Source organism: Phragmites australis, chromosome 12 (assembly GCF_958298935.1).
Source record: "Phragmites australis chromosome 12, lpPhrAust1.1, whole genome shotgun sequence".
Lineage (NCBI taxonomy): Eukaryota > Viridiplantae > Streptophyta > Magnoliopsida > Poales > Poaceae > Phragmites > Phragmites australis.
In genome coordinates this window covers 10,640,469-10,648,990 of record NC_084932.1, presented here as the reverse complement: position 1 = coordinate 10,648,990, position 8,522 = coordinate 10,640,469, and the positions used below count along the sequence as shown (strand labels likewise).

General features: G+C 39.6%; 1 long non-coding RNA gene across 1 annotated transcript; it reads left to right on the top strand.

Moving 5' to 3' along the window:
• Positions 1–4,699: 4,699 nt before the first annotated feature.
• Positions 4,700–7,627, top strand: LOC133887186 (uncharacterized). The gene is made up of 4 exons (XR_009903531.1): positions 4,700–5,132; positions 5,202–5,270; positions 6,266–6,469; positions 6,551–7,627. It is a non-coding gene; the product is annotated as an uncharacterized LOC133887186 (long non-coding RNA).
• Positions 7,628–8,522: the final 895 nt, after the last annotated feature.

Below are 8,522 nucleotides of genomic sequence, written 5' to 3'. Positions count from 1 at the left end.
CTACCGCCATCATCGCCTCATGTTGTTTAGTTTGTCAACCTTGCTCCCTGCATTGCTTCATCATTTTCCCAGCCATGCATATATATGTATGCATGTTTGATAAGTAACTGAACTAATTGTGACATCAATAAAAATGATTATCATACTTAATTTCCTGAACGACAATGATTTTCATACAGAGGAATATAAAGAAAACTTGTTCAAATTCAATTGTTACTTTAGAGATTTTTTGTGGATGTAAAAAATTGTTTGATGCCACCCACATAAACAGACTGGAATCTCCTGACTTCACGTCGCCGTCACTGACGTGTAGGGTCGAACTCACATGTCAGTGATGACGTCATCGATATCATAACGTTAGGAGATCTTGATCCCACACAAACCTTAAATGGATATGCATAACCTTTAGATTTGTCTGCTACAACACCAAACCTAGCCAAACTTTTTTAACAGATTCACCTAAATCTAACTTAGAAACCCCACTTGACCAATTGTGAGAAGAAAAAGGAACACTAGAAACAATTTTTTCTTAATCTATCCATCATGGATCATGTCAGCACAATTTGACATCCTCGATAAAGCCAAAACGATGGCACATCATCATACTACATTTAAAAATAGCTGTGCCAAAAATTATACGCTCCTAGTGCGAATAGCGCATAATTTATTTGTTCCACACATACTAAAATGCCATTGTACCAACATATTTTTAAACTCATAATCCTATTGTTAATAAACATAATGTCACTATTGCTTTTATCAGAGGAAGAACATTCCATGGCTCGCCTGGCCGTCGCCGTCAATGCTGGCGGATGAGGATGATGGAAAACGACGTGTCGGCGTCACAGCTAGCTGCTGGCTGGCTGGAATTTATGTACTGGAGTGGTTCGCGGTGGAAAGCTGTGCTTCTTCCGGTAACTGTGGCAAGTGATGTGATACTGAGAAGAGGTTGCTTGCATATGAAGGAGCTGCGTCATCTGTGATGCTCCTGTAGAAATGCCTTGGTCTACACGCACACTGCACCAATTGCTGTCTAATTTATTTTTGTTTCAGTTGCTGTCTAATTGTGACGACATTTGATTTAGGCCATGAGGGAACGAAGTGGAATTTTTACTTTTTTTGCCTTTTTTGAAAACGTATTTCACAAATGTAATCTCATAAAATGTTATCTAGAAATATAATATTCGCACGACATCACAATATTTGACATTGTTAGACCATTCTTAAGCGCTACCTGAGTTAGCATTAAAAACTTAACATGTAGGATGTGTACGGTAAGCCTACTCTAACATGTCATCACACGGTGTCAAAGGAATTAACATTGTAGTTCAATGACACGGTGCCAAATAGTTTGATGTCGTAGTTCAATCTAATGCATACGATGCGACCACCTCTACAGTAGCAGCACCATCCCACATACCGCTGTTACTCTCATCTGATTTGGTTGATGTATGAGGGACACCGAGAGAGGAAGAGTCAGCGTAGCTAGAGAAGATATGGTCGGGGAGCCTTCTTTCTCATCTCATGCATGCATGTCCTATCTCTCTAGATATGTCTCTTTTTTTCTTTCATTAACATTCGTTTATGTATCGGACTAACTAGATCACTACTTTGGTTTGTGAATCCCACCTTTCGTGTGCTTAATATTATTCGCAATTCTAAATTGTATCTTTTATGTTCTTGCTTATATTCTTGATTCGTATACATAGATAAATCATATTGGCGATATCAGTCTTGTTTATGCGTGGTTGATAACCAATAGAGTTATAGTGTAGCGATTGCGAAAATTAAAAATAAGCACTAAGGGGAGGACATCCCCAGACATCTCCTGGGATTTTATTGAGAAGATGTCGCGTCTTCAATCTGGGTTAGCTCAGTGAGATCGTGCTCGACTGACCGTTAACACCGTAAAAGGCTTGGCAAGCGATTACGAAAATTACGTTTAGTTTAATCAGAAGTTTTAGATCGTCAACATTGAGTCTTACAAATCGATTTATCATTACCATTTAGAAGAATGAACCAAATCCTCTCATTAATAACCCTAGTTAATCGCACCACGGTAAGTTTCCCTCTCGCCCGAAGAAAGCGCGTCACCTACTATGTCTGTCACTACACAGCTAATCACCATGGCGCCCAGCCGAACAGTAATGAAGCTCCGTGTGCGCCCAGCGGTTTTGCCTGGCGCACCACCACCAACGGGACAATAATCCACGGCCGCTGAACCAACGCGTACCCGCCACATTAAATGCGGAAAGGCAAGTGCAGCTAGCAGCCTGTGGAGATCCGATCCGGTGCGTTACATCTTCCCCCGACCCTGCCTGCACCTGCACGCATATTCGCCGTACCCGAGGTCGCACTCGCACCCTCCACCACTAGCAGCTGCAGCCAGCCTAACACATGCGTCCGTACGTCTCCCCCGTAAGCAAGACTGCATGGTCGTTTGCATATGAATCAGAACCGAAGGGGCGAAAATATATAGTGAATTTACATATGAACTCATCTGTTTTTCAAACCCTCTAAGGTCTTTTAAACATGTCTAATAATAGTGGCTCTCGCTTAACATATGAACTCATCTGTTTTTCAAACCCTCTAAGGTCTTTTAAACATGTCTAATAATAGTGGCTCTCGCTTAACTTGGCCAAACATTTCCAACACGGACAATATGGAGCCTTTTTTTTAGAAAAAAAGTATTGCAACTTGTAATAGAAAACAAGTGGCCGTGGTGGTACGAACCTTTTCAAAACTTTTTCATGAGCATGTGAATGTGGACAAAGATGGAGCCACGATAACAAGGAGGAATGAAGGTGATATGCCTCCTTTGTGCTGCTTTATCTTGGCTTACAATAATTTCAGCAGCATGTCATCTATTGGTTACTTCTAGATGCTGGTGGAACCAGCAGATCAAGCAACCACCACACCAAGCCACTTAAATATTAGTAGTTATATAGTATTATCCTGATGGTACGTGCGTGTATGGTTCATGGAGAATATTAACGAAAAGTGCGTCCAAGTAGCTGGGCATGGGTCGCGAAATGTCACCAAAACGGAGTATTCACACAAAACATAACCGAATTCAAAGAATAATACTACTCCATTCTCTTTACTGGTTATTTAGGATATCAACACGATCTTTAACAAACACATTTAACTATTTTTTTCTACTACATCATAGTAGAAGTTGATAAAAATTAGATAATATCAAAGTATTTTTATGATAAATTTATTACTATCATTTTAATGTGTCAAATCCTAATAGTTTTGTGTATATTAATGGTCAAAATTTTTAAGTTTGATTGAACATATTCTAGGACGATATTTATTTGAGAACGGAGGTAGTATCTTCACTGCTACAAAGAGACGCATATCAAATGTCTTTTGGAGATATAAACACTTTTAGGTTTAATTTAATCCATAAATTATTCATAAACGTAAACTGATAAACTAACATGTTCATATTATCATAGTATAATCTAGACATATATATATGACAGAGCTACATATGACTAAATCTACTATACTCAAAATTAGAAACCGCAGGAAATAAAATATGAGTAATATGTTTTTACGTACTTGTCTTGCATTGTGTAGATTGCTGAAGTTGCGAGTAGCACCATGTTCACGGCATGATTGATCCTATTGACGATACATCGGATTTGTTAACGATGACAGTGGGTGGTGCTCAGGCGACCAGAAAGACGAGCTATGGTGAAGAAATTGACCAGTCGCGTGAAGCACTTCCTAAAAACCTGCTCTCATTGTGTCTTTCTTGGATATGCTCCATGGTTTTCCCCTCTTCCTCTGTTGCGTACAAGAAGCCCTTAATTTAGAAACACTCTCATTATATAAGTCTATATAAGAATTAGGGTTTTTATGTATTTCTCTCTATTACGCTGTTGCTGTAGTATACTCCATCATGGCGTTGGCATGCACCGGTGAACGAAAGAGTAGGTCTCCGAAAATATCGCTCTTGATATCTTGCACTGGAAGAAGGCGAATAAGATTTTTAGGAAACGCTTTGCACGACTGCTCAAGTTCTTCACGGCGGCTCGTCTTCCTGGTCACTTAGGCGCCACCTCTTGTCATCATCAACAAATCCAGCGCATTGTCAACATGATCGATCGTGCAGTGAACACAGCGCCGCATCTTCAGCAACCTCTGTAACGTAGGACTAATATGTAAAAACCATATTACTCGTACTTTATTTCTCGCTATTCCTAATTTTGAGTATAGTAGATCAAAGTCATATGTAGCTCTATTATATATATATGTCCAAATTATGCTCCGATAATGTGAACATATTAATTTATCAGTTTACACTCATGAATAATTTTATATATTAAATTAAACATAAAAGTGCTTATATTTCCAACAATATCTTATCTTTGACGATTTCTCTAGAACTATCTAAGATAAGATGGGTTGAAATTAGAAGTTATATGGACTAAGCTAGACTGTTGAAACTGTAAGAGATAAGTCGACATTCTAGAGAGTTCCAAATAAAAACCTTTTCATATACTTTTCCCCACAAATTTTTATCAGAACCATGTGAGATAAGTCTAATTATCTCAAATGGTTTTGTATGGTAACCATAGTCCATATAGGATAATTTTGTAGGGGGTGCACGGTTGCGAAAACACAAGCGGGAAAAAACCGGGAGTGAAAATAGCCACGCGCGGCCCTTCACGTGCATGGGGCCCACAGCAAAGAGCTTTTCTCCACAAAGCTCATTCCTTTTCTTCCCCAGCACCTCCCTACCAAGGGAGAGAAGAGATAGAAGGAACAGGAGGAGGAGGATAGAAGATCAGAGGAGAAGGAGGAAGTTTAAAGGGGGTGCGCTGCCAGTGCCGGTCGCGACGTTGCTCGTCTAGATTTGTTCGGCTGAGGGAGGAAGAGAGATGAGGCGGCACGTACACTGCTCATCCAAATCTGCACGGCCGACTTGGTGCCTCTGAGATTTGATTTGTGTTGGTTTCGGTGGAGATGGTGTATGCAGGTGTTGTACAGGGCTTTTTGCCATGGTAGCGGGGCTGAGCAAGTTTGAGGAGGGTTGCGCCACGCCTAGAGCGACAGGTGGTTGCGCTGCTACTCCTTGGTGATGGCGGCGATGGCAACCTCGAGCAACCAGATTTGGGGTACGCACAAATCTTACTAGCAAGTTTATCTTCTTTTCTCTTGTCGTCTCTTCATTGTTTGCCTTGCAGACCAGATGATGCCCGCTCCTAAGGTGGCGATTGATTAGGTGGCCAGCCTTCAAGCCAGGCTACGCTAGGGTTAGGCCAACTCAACCTAGCTTGTCTTCATCAGTGCTAAGCCTGCATTGAGTTGTGTCTTCATCAGTGCACGCTTGATTTTATTTGTGTTTTGCAATACACGTTCTAGATTTGCCTCCCAGTCACCTTTGTCGGCTACCTTCCTGGGATTCTTGGTGTCCAGTGAGGAGACAGGGGAGAGCACGAGAAGGGAGTAGAGAGAATCGCATCCATATCTAGGCAGCCCGCAAGTATGGATGCTCAATGGAACACCAATAACCAGCGCCTGGAGCCAAACACTACTATAGAATATATTTTATACGTTGATATATCACTACCGATTTCTTACGAGTTAGCAGTGATAGAGTAATAGAGTATCACTGCTCCTTCGTATAAAAACAACATTAAAAGTTCATTTGAAAATAAGCAATAATGATAATTGACTATCACTATTAGTTCTAGTCCACGAACCGATAATGATACTATCACTATCGGTCTTTCTTTATGAACTGATAGTGATGAGCTGACTATCACTGTCGGCTTTAGTTATGAACCGTTAGTGATAGTTCGTTAAGTATCACTACTTGTTTGTGTTATGCATCGATAGTGATAATGGGTATCACTGTTGGTTCTGGTTACGAATCGACAGTGATAATGCATGACAGATTATCTAATAAATTCATAATTTTTTTATACGAAATCGGATGAGGTCAAACTTATATGAAAATTATAGCCTTCGATGAGATTTACAACTTTGTAGTTAAAAATTTTTGCTGATCAAGACAAGGTACTGACATTAAGTGAGGTGCTCCTAAGATACACCATTGTCAAGTAGTAATATGATTCATTGTATCACAATGATAGGAATACCTTTGAAAAGTACATGACAATTGTCAATCGTATAATATATGATATAACGAATGGGACCTACGTGAATGCTGGTGATACACTCTTACCACTTGCATTCTTATAGTACTAATGCTTATGGTACTAATACTTTGATCATCAACTTGCAGCGGCTGTATTGGATCCTCGCACGCACTACTCGTATGGTATGGGTCTAAACTTGTTCGAAGATCTCCGAGAGGCATTTGAGAGGATGACTGATATTAGTACTGCCGCGGAAGCACTTAATGAGGTTGAAATATATCGGATAAAGTCTCGATCATTCGCTGATCGGCTCGTATCACGGATGGCATGTGACGGTAGTACTCCACATGGTACGAATTGCGTTGATATATCTATCTAATACATCACTTTATCTACTTTTCTAAATGTCACATCACTTAACCTACTTGCAGCGCAACGGTGGTCTATGTTCGGATCGTCTATACCTTCACTAATGATGCTTGCCTGGCGTCTAGTGTCTCAGTGCATTTCATCTAGTGGGTGTGAGAGGAACTAGAGTACATTTGCATTTATCCACACGAAAGTTCGCAACATGTTAAGCTACAAGAAGCTCTATAAGTTGGTATATGTAAACTACAACCTGAGAATACAAAATAATTTGGATGCAGATATCAGGTTGACTGTTGATGATGACCCACTTCAGCGGCTTATGGAGCTCACATTAAACGAGGAGAACAATCTGCTCCGAGACTGGGTGAAGACCAATAGATCAAATACTGCCCCAGAGCATGATGAGGAGGACATAGACAATGACATACCCCTGCCTACTCACTTGGTGATAGACACAATAAACCCACATGATTTACAACTGCAGACTAGGGAATGTACACTAGCACAGTGGGCTACTAAAGTGGTAGGTGACACATATATGGGAAAGAGGAAGAAACAAATTGTGCATACAAAGAAGAGCAAGAAGATTAAGGATAAGGGAAAAAGACAAGTGCCAAATGATGAGAGCATAGATAGTGCCTCAAAGAGCATAACTTGTTAAGAGTTTAATGACAGCAGCTCAAAAGACTGATAGCGATGATGGTCAGGGAGGCGGTGCTCCTCCACACCCATCCTCTGTCGTTGTTCCCGTGCAATTCACCGGTGAGAATCAGTTTTCGCATGCCACACAGGACCAGGACCATAGTACCCCATCCTCAAAGGCATGTCATACAGGGTGTCTATGATAGACCACAAGATAGTGGGAGCTATTCCAGCAACTATGGTATGAAGAGTAGTTCTGGATCATATCTTTACCAATATCCTGTCTCCAATACTCAGTCAGAGCCTCCTATTCAGTGGATCTATGAGTGACGAGACTCTAAGTTTTATGCCATATTGTAAGGACAATGGTCAACCACTTCTGCATGAACGAAACAAACTTAGGTAGAGTTTAAGACAAAGTTACTATTTACATGACGAATAATACTCATGTCCACTGAGGAGTACAATACAACCGAATTTAATCGTCTCCTGTTAGAAGCTGGGTACTGAAGGTGATGATAATTTACTTTATACAACTACTTTATTTGCATACCATGGTATTATACTAATTTTTTTCATCTCGTAGGTTGCACATAGCGTGGATAGTATACAAACTACAATTTAAGCATTAATCATCACTTTGGTAAGTATTGATGGATGCCATGTAATTGTGTTTCTAGCTTTTGTATGGATAATACGACATATTTATTAATTTGAGGTGCTACTTATGTAATGTATACATATATTTGATGAAACAATTATATGGTCATGTTTGTATTGTTGTTAGTATCTATTTGTTTTCTTGAAAATATTCAAAATATAGTAAATATCATGCTAAAATTTTTCCTTATTAAACAAGATATAGGAAATCTCATGGCATATTTTTTTCCCTATTTTTTCTGATTTTTTGTGATTTTTTTCGTTCAACTTCGTCAAAATTTGAACAATGCGGTCGGTTACCGCTCTAATACAGTCAATTTCGACCAATTCATTCGAATTTATGTCAGTTCAGTAATCGTTAAAATCGATCAATAAATCATAAAATGCAGTCGGTAACCGGTCGGTGATTCATCGATTCGGTCCGAACTCTCGCCAAATTTACAAATTTGATCGAATGATTTTGTCTGAATTCTCACCGAATTTTGTCTCATTTTCACGATAACCACGATTTTCGAGGACCAAACATATTTGTGAACCTTGCATGGGTGCGTGGTCGGACTAATTTTTTCATTTCTTCATAAAAAACATCAATTCAAGCTAGGAATATCATTGTTGGCTAAAGGTTTTATAACTAACAGTAAATATTACTTTAAAACAGATAATAAAATCATTTTCTGTAATAGTGACAACGTCAACTCTAGGATCGGATCGGGAGGAATCCCATTTTTTGTC